Genomic DNA, 12,111 nt, shown 5'->3' on the forward strand with positions numbered 1-12,111 from the left:
ACTGCTCCCCCTTAGATGGCTTAAAAACATGTGATCCTGTCGGAACAGAGAGGAACTAATACCAAATTGTGCAGGGTTGGTGATTTGATCCCTCTCATGTGCTGTTTTCCTTATTCCTGAAGAATCAGCCCCCCTCCTTGCAGCATCACAAGGCTGAGCATTGATAGTTTATCTCTGTGTAATGATGAGTTAAGGGTTTGAGAACAAGGGCGCTGTACAAACAGGGCAGAGCTGCTGTTAAATGAGTGACTGGTACCAGGAGGCTGAGACATCTGTTTGTGGCTGCTTACGTGGAGAAAAATAAAGCAAGTCAGGAGCTCTTGTTGAATAAAAACACATCATTCTTTTGAGCTGCCTTTATGGTCCTTTACCTGGAGTGTGAAACGGGGCAGAGTTGCAATGTCCTGAGCTCTGTGTCCCAGATGATCAGGCAATGAAAATAGCTTTGACATGGACTTTTCTCACATGGGTGAGTGTGATGGCATGCTCCCATCTGGGACATGAAAACACAGGCAGGTGCTTCTCCCCTATGTGGAGCAGCTGGAACTGGAAGACCTTCACAATGGAAAAGGTGTGACTCAAAATTCTGTCAGTCCAGGCAGATTCAGAAGGATCTGCGAAAGGATGGTGGAAGTTGGACACTAAACTTGAATCTGGGTAGCTGAAGATTTGTGATGGGCAGCCCCCAAACTCCCACCTGGCTACAGCCTCCTCTCAGGCAGTTGTACGGAGCTTTAAGGTCCCTCCTGAGCCTCCTCTTCTCCAGGCTGAGCAGCCCCAGCTCTCTCAGCCACTCCTCATCAGATTTGTGCTCTAGTCCCTTCACCAGTTTCATGGCCCTTCTCTTGACACACTCCAGCACATGGCACATGACTCCTTACGATGCAAGGAAAAGTTACAGAGATCCAGGTTTTTTATGGATTTGGCCCTCAGTTTTCCATCTAGTCCAGCAGCTAAGAATGGAAGCCTAATGTCTCAAATGAGAGGCTTAAACAAACCAGGAGTCTTCAGAGAGCTGGCATTTGGCTTAATGCTGGAGGAGGGATTTGCTTGGGAATTCCAGTGCCATAACTGTCACCCGTGAACCACTGTTTGTGGGGTGTGAATGCATGGCTGTGACACTCTTTTTGAGCTGCCAGAATGCACACAAAGCTTTCCAAAGACCATCTCTGCTTTTGTTTTCTTCAAAATTCAGTCCTATAAAATCCTGCAGCTCAGGAACTTGGGTTCCCCTGGAGGAGGATTGCCCAGGCAACTATGAGAGGTTATGTGGTATCACTGAGGAGATTCAGTGATTCCCTTTTGGCAAACAGAGCCTTAAGTGGAGTCACAGGACATACCTGAAGGCTCACCAAAGTGATTTATGCCACCAGTCTAGAGCTGGTGACTTTCTAGTCACTTTGAAAGGATTCCCCTTAGGAAAGTGGAGATCATTGCCTTTTCTTCACTGTAATGTATCAAAGAGCTGGATCTGGCAGTCAGACACCGAGCCCATCCTGAAAGCGTGGCTGCAGAGCCAGCACATCTGCTGGAAACAGCACTTTTGTCCTCAGAGGGGTTCTGTCACTATTGCCCACTTACTAAGAGCAGGGAAATTAGGACCTGAACAATTCCATCTCAATCATACAACAGTGCTGGATGAACTGCTGTTGGAGCTGCTTTCCTGTGTCCCATTTCTGGATGTTTTATCTTTTCCTTTGAGGCAGCCTCTCTCCCTGCAAGGACCCTGCTGGCTTCAGCCTGATCCCAGGCAAATCCCCTTTCCTTTTTCTCTTGTGTAAACATGGCACAGCAATACAGATCCCCTCAGGGGCTGAGTGAGGCACCCATCTATGTTTTCTAAGTCAAAGGCTTAATTCCTACTCAAAAGTATGCACATATACACAGGTATTTAGCTCCCACTTCTATTTTTATTTTTAATTTTTGTAGGAATTTTTATGGGAAAAAGGATCAATATCACTGCAGAAAAATAATGGAATTTAAAAAATTTATTTTTCAACTTTCCCTCTGGTTTTGCTGTAGGGAGCTCTCAGGTTCCCAGGCCTGTGAAATCAGACTCTAGTAACAGAAGGTATGCTGAGCTCCACAACTGACTGAAACTACCTGAAAAATTTCCACTAAAATTAGTTTTCAAGAGAAATTCTTTGGGATTTTCATGCATTTATTTTTACAAGAAATAGCTACTCTCTTCTGTAAACTTTTGGAGGAGCTTCATCTAAATATTTCTTTCAAAGCTGGCAGATTTTGGGTCAAGAGGAGCACAAACCTTTTCGAAATTTTCTTGGACAATTTCTACAAAATCTACAGTTTACTTGTCACAGATTAGGGTGAAAAGGAATTAGAGAGCAGATCTTATTGCAAATCTCTGTGTACTTTGTGGGATTTGTGACCCTATCCCCAGGGGAGAACAGCCTGAAAGAGGCAGTGGAACAGCATGAGGCTCCCAAGCATAAGAATGATAATCTTCATGGAAGCACTCCGTCAGAGGGAGATATCTGAGTAGGAGCTGTATTATTGGCCATTCCTTCCAAGGGAAATGCTGGAGAATGCCAAAGAAAACAGACACAAATGTAGGCCACGCTCTCCGAGGGGTGAGCGCAGGGACGGCCACCACGGGGATCCTGGCCGTGAATAGCCAGCCACACACAGCATCAGGCACCAGGGAAAACCCAGGGAATGTTTCCCCAGCACTGGCCAGTCAGCAGCTTTAGAAATACTTTGTAAGCATTGGCTGATTGAGGTGAAAGCACACTGACAGTCACCATCATCTTGCAGAGCAGGAGAGGAGCACGGTCCCCTTTCTGTGGGACGAAAGCAGAGGGATTAAAGCCTGGCCCTCAATCAGTGCTTCTGCTTCTAAGGGCACAGTTATTACCTACTCCCCTTCAGCTCACTCCATGCAGCTCCTGAGCACTTCACCTGGGATGAAGGGAGCAAATTTTAACATTTTTAGCCTACGTGCCCAGGCACAGAGAGCAGCAGCACCGGGCAGAGTGGCAGTGACCAGACACCTGCTTGGGATTCCCTTGCAGCGTTTGGTGTGGCAGCTCATGGGTCTGTGCACAGCCACACGTGTGCAAGAGAAGAGACACCCAAGGGGCACTTTGGTCTGTACTAACTACACTGGGAACTTGGTGAGGCAAAGGCTGTTTTTTCTCCAGTTTGGCACAACAGCAAGTATCCTGGCTGCTTTCCATGAACAGAAGTAATAGTAAACCTCATCGTGGATACTGCAGGCAGAAGGAAAACTGAGTGTTCAGGGCCAGTCCCCCCTCCTCAGCCTCTGTGGAGGCTCTTGGCTAGTCCAGTTGTGTTTAGGGTTTTTTTCCTTTTAATATAGCCATCTGTTCTGCTCACCAGGGGTCCTGTTTGGAGCCAAGCGTTGTGTTGCATTCAGTTCATACTGTGTAAATCCCAGAAAATAAATCAGATGTGGTATCTCTCCCCATGTATCAGACTGGTCCTGATGGAGATCTGTCTCTGAGGTGTCCTTACACTTTTGTGACAGGTCACTGCTGAGTTTAACAGAGAGCCCATTGACACTAACTGTTTGGATGAGAGTTCTCCAGCCAAAAAGTGACTTCCAGGAGCTGGGAGCCAGCGCCTCTTAGGAGTGACAGCCTAGGCAGGTGGCAGGCACAGAGTCCGTGGATTTGATGAGCATTGTTCATGTTCTGTGGTCTACCAAACTTGGTCTTTCCATTTACTTTGTCTGCCTCCTGTGTTTCACCTCATCCCTACAAGCAAACCTGCTGAGGTCTCTTGGGCAGAGATGTCACACAGTGCAGCACTGAACCCCCCATCCTCGAGTCAGGGCGTGCCAAAGGTGCCGCTCAAGGATGAAGGCAGCGCTGGGTGACACTGCCAGCAGAGCCTGTCCAGCTTCCCCAGCTGACAGGGCGACATCAGCGCTCTCTGTTCCCACTGCAGCTCCCGGGATGAGGCAGGCAGGGCAGGAGGCTGCCAGCAGAGCCCAGCCCGCCTGGAGCTGCGGTGGGAGCGGGAGGGAAGCCGGGCAGTGCCCGGCGGGGAGCGGGGTGAGTCGGGGGGCAGCGCAGCCCCAGGAGGCTCCGAGCTCTCCGTGCCCTGGCAGCCTGCAGAGACCTGCGTGTGGCATCGAGTGTGCATCCTCTGCTCCTCATCTCTGCCTCTCTGTGCATCTCCTGTGCTCTTATCCATCCTACAGACCCTCTCTGCCTGTCTGTGTTTTCAGTTCAGCTCTTTTCCTCTATTCTCTCCTTTCTCGCCCTGTGCCTTTTACCTTGTCTGTCTTTCACGTTTTTTTCATGCTATCGAGCTCCTCAGCTTCATTCACCTCCTCCCTGGGTTGCTGTCTCCTCGTTCTCCCCACTGCTCTCCCTCTTTGGCACCCTGTGCTGCTGTCTGGCAAGTTCCTTGAATCTGTTCACTCTGACGCCACTCAAGGCTTCCTATGCTACAGGGCAACATAAATTATGTATCACTCAAAGAGCTGTCTTACCAAATCTATATTAAACTCCCTTGTTAAGTATATTTATGATACTGAATTGAAGGGATCCAGGAATCGACTGGCAGGCTGCAGGGCTGAGCTGGAATACAAGATAATTTTTTCTTTTCCAGTAGCTGGGAGGAGGACAAGGTGGGAAGGGTGGTGGCAGTGCTGGAGGAGCCTTCATCCATAGACCAGGAGCAGTTTGTGAGTTTGGGGCTCAAGAATTGAGCCAATTGCTTGGTACCAGCAATCACAATGTGCTGATGCACGATCTCTGATTGTTGAACAGAAGCAATTGGGTGTGTATGTGTATGGGGGGGACAGCTCTTTGAATATATGGAATTGGGAGTGCACTCAAAAGGATTAGTGGGAACAATTATTTCCAAAGTCAGGATATAGAAGCTGGAGCCTATTCAAGTCACTAGTGGTTTATCCCAGCGTTTTTGGGGAGGGGAAAAAAAAAAGAGGGCAGGGGAAGACTAAAAACAGCTTTAGAAGAAAAAATTCAAAGTAGGTTAGCAGAGAAAATGAGTTTATAAAAAATGGAAGAGCAGCTGGGAGGCACAACAGTAACTACTGCATTGTGCTTACAAAGCTAAACACGTTAAGATGAATAAATCTCTAAGCTGGATGGCTTATGGCCCAAAAATATTAAGAAAAGCTGGGTCTGATTGCAGGCTGCTGCCAGATCCAAAGAGCAAATGTGTTCATATAAATCATTTTAATTCAAAACATTCATAAAGCAAGGTCCTAAAACTGAAATCCTTCCAAGTCTCAGCGTGTTTGTATCCAATGCTGAGGGGTCAGGTTGGTGTCTAAAACTGAGAGAACATAGTAACAGCTGTACTGGATCAGACCAGAGGTCCAGTTCCCCTCTGACTGTGGTTTGTAGCAGATGTTTGAGGAGGTGAAAAGAAAAATTTTGGAATGTGACAAGCATATAGCAATGGTCCCTTGTGACCTGTAACTCTGTACTTAGAACTGTTCTGCCCTGGTCTGATGTTGCTTTTCATGTGAGGTAGCCCAAGGTGAATTTGTCATTTGCCATGTGGCTCAGGGCATTGTGGTTGCTCTCTCTGGATTTTAGTTTTCCCTATCTGCAAATTAACAGGAATCCTGATATGGGTGATGTGTAGGTGAGAGAGATGGGTAAGATCTCCTGGAGAAGTGCAGTGTGTTCCTGTGTTGTGAGCATAGTCCACCTGGACTGAATTCATCAGGGAAGCCCCTGAAGCTGATGAAATCAGGTAGGTGATGTTCTCATTCCCAGCATTTCCCAGGTAAACCTCACTCCAAGGCACTGGAGCTCGGGTTCATCTGCACGTTTTGAGCTTCCCATGCCCCTGGCCACCCTTTGAGTGCTCCCCACAGAAAGGAAACCGTGTGAATCCAGGTGGGAAGAGGGAAGAACATGGCTGAGGGTTTTGACAGAGCTGACATCCATGAGCAGTGGGATTTGGGGGTTGTGGTCTCTGACATGCACGTGACACACACACCATGGCCATGGACACCACAGGCCATGGACACCTGGCACAGAGAGCTGCCTCATCTCCTTCTCAGGCATTTCCAAATGGGGACTAAGAGAGAGCTCATCTATGCAAGGCAGCTCTTGAACATGTTAGTGGTAGCTCTGAAAGGGTCTGCCAGTCTGGTGGGAAGCCTTCACAGGGTCAGAGTTACAAAGCAATGGAAATTGTGGGGGGACAGAATGTAAGAGAATAGAGATGGTGCAGAAGGCAATCTCACCCCTGAGGAGCTGCAGCTGTACTAATTACCAAAGATTAGGAACAGGGCTGTCCTTAATAGGCCACAGCTATATCCAATAAGGATGAGTGCTAGAAAAGAGTGGGTCAGCTGGTAGAGAAGAGCGTTGGAGTTTGCTGTGAAGAAGGAGGAGTCGGTGCTGTGAGGAGCTGCTCATGAGAACTCACTGAGAAGGTATGGAAGTTTTGCAATAAGATGACAACAGGGCATCACTCAGTAAAATGCCTTAGAGGCCTCGAGGTGTTCCCCTCTAGGCAGCAGAGGTTGAGTTTTTGTCCCTCTGAGCCTGTAAGCAGGTCAAATGGTCAGTACCATGGCTCTTTGCTGCTCTCAGGAGGAATTTTCACTGTAGTTCGGGTCAAGAAGGAGTTGCCACAGTTGCAGAGGCAGGGGATGTGTCCCACAAGGAGGGGATGCTTCTATTTTCAGAATCAAGTGGCACCCAGACTCCTCATCACATCATGGGTGTCCTGTTATGTATGACAAGCAGAACACTTGCTTAGGAGCACACAGGCAGTCTGCAACAGAGGTAACCCAGAATCTGATCCAGTTTTCTGGCAGATGCAGCACTGCCTCCCTTCCTTCAGGCTGCAGCTCCCTGAGTCCTTGCTCACTGTTGGAACCAAAAAACTCCTACTCTGCTTCTTCCCTTCCAGTTTTCTTCTTACCTTTGGTGTCTTTTGTTTGTGGGGACACAGGCATTGTTTTGGGGGTGATTGTGCACAGGAAATGTTCAGGTTTCTCTGCAGGCTTGCTGCTCTTAACTGGAGTTACATGACTCTGAACCAGCAGGAAAATCTAGATGGGGTTTTGTGCCAGAACCTGTATTTTTGGCCATATGAGACAGAAAGGCAGACAAAACCTTGAGATGGAATTGCCTCCCATCAAAAGGCACATACAAAACAAGAAAAAGGCTTCTGGTTTGTAAAACTGATGTGAGAATAGATTAAGTTTTTTTAAGTGTGTGTGTGGGGGAATTGTTTAATTAGATAAATGGTTGGATGAAGCATATTAACTGGGTCACCAAGGTAGCCCTTCTTATGTCCAGAGCAAAAGAAAAATGCAACACAAACCCTTGGATACAGAAGGAAAATCTGAAATTAACAGATCCAGCGCTGTGTTGTTTCTTAAAGGTTTAATAATTTGAAGGCTGGGCCAAGGCCCTGCCCTAGGGTACAGTACAGTAAAGCCCATGGGAGAGGTTTAAGGTGGTTATGGAATGGAAGGTTTTCCCTGGTAATTAAAAATATTAAGTTTGGCTTCCCATTGTTTTCCTGGAGTTCTTTCAAGGGTGGGGTCATTCTGTTGTTTGAGTTTATAGCTTGCTATATTGACAGGATTCATAGGATGAGATTGTTTATGCTTTTTCTTCTCATTCTCCAGTCCAGAATGAGTGCTTTAAGAGATAGGTGTGCTAAGTTCAGGGCAGTGATTTAATGGGTTATAAAAATGGCCATTGATATATCAGTACTTTAAACATAAATTGTGAGTTACTGTTGGGCAGAGATATCTCCCACTTTAGAAAAATGGTACTGGGACTTCCCTGACTGAGTTCAGTGGAAGTTAAACAATTAAAACATTTATCTTTGTCCATCTCAGCCTAAGTTCGCAATGTTAAATGAAACTATACTCAAAAAATGTGGCCCTGAAAGCATCACCTTTAAGATATTTTGTTATCCTGTGCCTAATATACTAACAATTTTTTTTCCAGTGGATTATAAATTTGGATATAACTATCACTAAAAAGAGTTATATGCCTTCTAGACAGGCATTCTGGGTTAGGAGGTGTTACAATTGAATAATTTGGAAATCTCTCTGAGCAGCTGCCCAGCAGGGATTGAAGTCTAAGGGCAAAGAGTTCAGAAACCAAAATTCTTTGGTCTTCAAAGATGCTAATGTAACTCATTTAAGATAGTGCTGGAAGCATCCATACTGTAAAAGAAATGCAGCAACTGTAGAGCTCTCTCTCATTTCCCTTCTATTAATTTTCTATCAAATCTTAATTTTGTTTTAATTTTATGCCTTTGCATTGCATTTTAAACAGTACACAAGACCCTGGGCTAAGCAGTGACTGGAAGGTAACAGTGAATATTGTTTACAACAAAGCTTGGGAGGGGAACTGCAAAAAGAGCTATTTTACAAATTTGCATGGGAGCTGCTTCAGAAGTCATGCTTGTAAAACTGGCACTTCTTAAATGTGATATATTTTTAAATGTTTGCTGTAGCCATATATTGTGTTCTTTTGAATATTGGATACGAATCATGTGACATTCCACGAACCACATTCTTCCCATAAAATTTCTCCTCAGTTAAAACTGTCTCTCCTGCTTTAACATCACATGTCCTGAATGTCAATTTTACTCCCTGAAGCCTTCAATTTTTCTTTCCTGCACTGCAGGAAGGACACTGCAGTAGGGCTTGGAGATGTTTTATGTTTTGGGCTCAGACTCTCATACAGCTGATGCTGTGGCTGTTCAGCTTTATGTAAAAGGAATATCAAAGATCAGGTTACAGAGTGGTATAGAAATAAAATTGGCCTAAACCTAAATTCTGTGCAACCTCACTTGCTTCTAGCACACAGAATGCAAGCAAGCAGGCATAATCTTCATTCTCATGTTTCAGTTTTGAAAGCAATGATTTAGAGCAGTTGTGCTGTGGAAGAAGTGTTCTTGCATAGCCTTAAATGGTGAAGGTCTGCTTGTCCCAGATCTGGCAGGAAAAGGAACCCACACTATTGCTTCCTACCCCGGGTCACAGACAAAAAGGCTTTAGGGTACCACATATCAAGATTAGATAGTTAAAATGAGACAGGAAATGGGGTTTGATGCTTCCAAAAGTGTAGAAAATGTCTAGATTTTGAATAGAAATTAATTAGTAAGCATTCATGGGTTACTAAGAAAGCTCGTGTGGCTGAAGTTGTGCCTGTGAGAAGATCTGCAAACAGCAGATGTGTGGGGAGGAGGATGGGGAGGGCTGGTTCCTGGCTCCTGCCTGGCCAGTGGAGCCAGGGGTGGCCTGGAAGGGCTTGTCCTTGGTCACAGCAGCAGGACATCAGCCCTTGTTGCTGTTCCTCATCCAGCATTCCAGACTCATGGAAGCAATAACTGATTTCTAAATCTCCCACTTCAAAACTAACAGTGGTCTCTCCTAACCATCAAATTAAATGTTGATCCTTTTAATGACCCTAACAGGGCTGGAACTTCTGGTATAACCAGAGGGAACTTCTCAGCCACAATACCTTGCTCAGGCAGCAGTGGAGGAAAATGCTGCTCTGTGAAGAATTAGGCTGTCTGAGGCCTTACTAGTCACTTGGAAGGAGGTGGATGGAAATAAACTCCAAGCTTCATTATGCTGACATTTGTCAGGTGTCACAGGAAGTGCTTTGCATGGGGGAAGCCAAAGCAACATTTAAGCAAATGGCTCTGGAATGGCTTCTGCCTGCAGCTCCTTTGGGGCAGGGATGTGTTTGATGTGTGCCTGACTCCATGGCCAGCTGTGCTCCTGCTCAAAGCTGTGGGGAAGGAAGATGGAGCTGGAATTCCACTGGAGCTGGAATTGAGTGGGCAGCCCTGGGTGTGTGTGTGTGTGTCTGTCTGTCCAAGGGTGCTTATTAATAACTCCTATTGGCTTTGGATTTGGCATGCTTTCAGTATTTGTGTGGACTTGAGGCAATCTTCTCTAGTGTAATTAATTAATAAGATTAATTTAATTAGACTGGAAAAATAAATTGAGAGAATCACTTCAGCTGAAGCTGTGGTTTGGTTGCTTTAGACAACCAAAACAATGCCTTTAAATCAGGTTCCTTGAATTAATCTCAAACAAGGAGTTTCCCTGTTCAATATCCTTGCTGATAGCAGAATTGTCTTCAGGAGGAAAAATGTTACATCTGTACACTGGAGGGGAATAAAATCCCCCCCAAACCAAAACCCCATGCACACACACCCTGAGATAAGATAAATCCAGAGCTACACTTGGTCATTGGACACACCTGGCCATTGTGAGATTAGTAAGTGATGTCTGAGATTACAGCAGCAACTATGGATGCCCAAACAGAATGAAATTATTGCTGCTGACAAGGCAAGAGAGCTCAGATGGGCATCCAGATCTCCTCACGGAGGTCACATCACTCAGATGTGTCACATCTTAACGTGGAAAGTGAGATGAAACATTGGAACCATGGCCAGGAAAGAATTCAGGAATGGTCATTGTCTCGAGCTGTGCTGTCAGCTCCACTCCAGCTGCTGATATGGCACCTGCACTTTTGAATTTGTGTTCCCTTATCACTGACGCACTGGAGGGTTTGGCAGGTGATTCATGTAGCCTGGGTCACAATTCATCCTGGGTGAAGTTTGCAGAAAAAGCTATTATCTTTGGTGTCATGTGCATGTGGAAAAAAACACAACCCACAGTCAGATTCTTTCTTAGCAGAAGTTGTGGCCTACAGCGTTCTGCCTGGGAAGTTGGAATGGAGATTTTGTTCTGGCAGTTTATGCACCATCCTGTCACTTCTGTCCATGTGGTTTGTACAGGTTGTGGATTAACTAAAAAATCATTAAGTGACCCCTTGCTCTCTGCTGCTTCCTGGACAACTTGGTACAGCAAGACAACAGTTATGATAAATATCTTAAACACATGAACTGATTTAACTGATTTATATATTTTTAATTCTTTTTTTTTTTTGGGCAGCGAGGAGAAGTATATCCAGGGCAGAAAATCCCAGCAGCTTTTCCCCTTTCAAACAGTTTTTTTTTGATAAAAGAATCATGCAGTGCCAGCACAGTTGATGGCTTTGAAATGCCAACAAGTGCTGTGCTGGAGCATCCTCTGTACTTAGAGACCTGAATAGGAGCCACAGACCTGTCTGAAGAGGCAGGAAGGCCCATGTGTCAAAAGCTCTATTTCTGGAGCTGACATCCTTCATGCCAGGAGGTTGTCACAGAATTGGCACCACTGTCCTGCTCTGACCCTTGAGCTGCTGCAGGATTTATCCATTGAGGCTCAGGGCCCAGCCAGACTCCACTGGCATTAATGGGACCTGTAATTGATTTTGTGGTGGACTAAAAAGATCCATCCCACAGCCTTGTGAGTAGAAAAGGTCTGTTCCCTTAATAAGGAAGGAATCTGATGCCTGTAGTCCTGGAGCACCCCAGAATGACCAGCCACTTTCCCAAGGCCAGCTTACACTGTCTTTGTGCATGTTTACCTCCAGAGTACAAACAAAAAAGAGGTGTATTTATTGAGGGGTAAACAGGTCCAGGTCTCTGCCCAGAAACCAGTTTGGTTAGTCAGCTGGGTGTTGACAGGAGAGGGAAGGAAATCATTATGAGAGACTGCGTAGTAGGCACGATAATGAGCCATGTGGTTGGTACCAAACAATAGAGGCTTGTGTGGAGCCCAGGGAATGCAGAGATAATTTTACCTCTCCAAACAGGAGGGCATCAAGCTGTGCTTCTCTGCCTGGGAAGTAGGTCAAGAGGAAGTGCACTTTCAATTCATATTCATCTCATAATTATTTCACGTACTCAAGAGCAGTATTTCTGTCAAGGGGAGGCTGCCTCTGTGGCCAGTCTCATGGAAGAGCAATCCTCCCCTCAGAGCAGCAGCATGCATATTTGAAGCATTCAGCAGCAGCAGCAGCCATCAGCACTGCCTTCCACATGAGCTCTCCCTGCACTTGTGCTGACCCTGCCAAGCTTCATGGTCATTCCTGGCATCACCATCAGTGGGTCCAGGGTGCCTGATCCCAGCAACACTTCACATTTGCCAGGGGAGCTTGGCCATTCATTGCTGCTCCTGGTGCTAATATCACCCTTACAGGTCATCAGGTCCAACCCTCTGCTCAAAACTTGGCCAAGTGTGGAGATACCTGAAGTTCC

At 46.0% G+C, this 12,111-nt stretch overlaps 1 protein-coding gene across 3 annotated transcripts in view; it reads right to left on the reverse strand.

Moving 5' to 3' along the window:
- NINJ2 (ninjurin 2) overlaps positions 1-12,111 on the reverse strand; it is a 43,255-nt gene that overhangs the window by 4,135 nt on the left and 27,009 nt on the right. Inside the window, exon 1 of one of the 3 annotated variants that reach the window (XM_064421220.1) lies at positions 372-394. The exons of the other annotated variants lie outside the window; for them this stretch is intronic. The gene's annotated coding sequence lies outside the window, so the exon portion shown is untranslated. Of the gene's footprint in view, positions 1-371; positions 395-12,111 lie in introns of those variants that run through there. 3 annotated transcript variants of the gene reach the window in all.

This window comes from Passer domesticus, chromosome 5 (assembly GCF_036417665.1).
Source record: "Passer domesticus isolate bPasDom1 chromosome 5, bPasDom1.hap1, whole genome shotgun sequence".
Lineage (NCBI taxonomy): Eukaryota > Metazoa > Chordata > Aves > Passeriformes > Passeridae > Passer > Passer domesticus.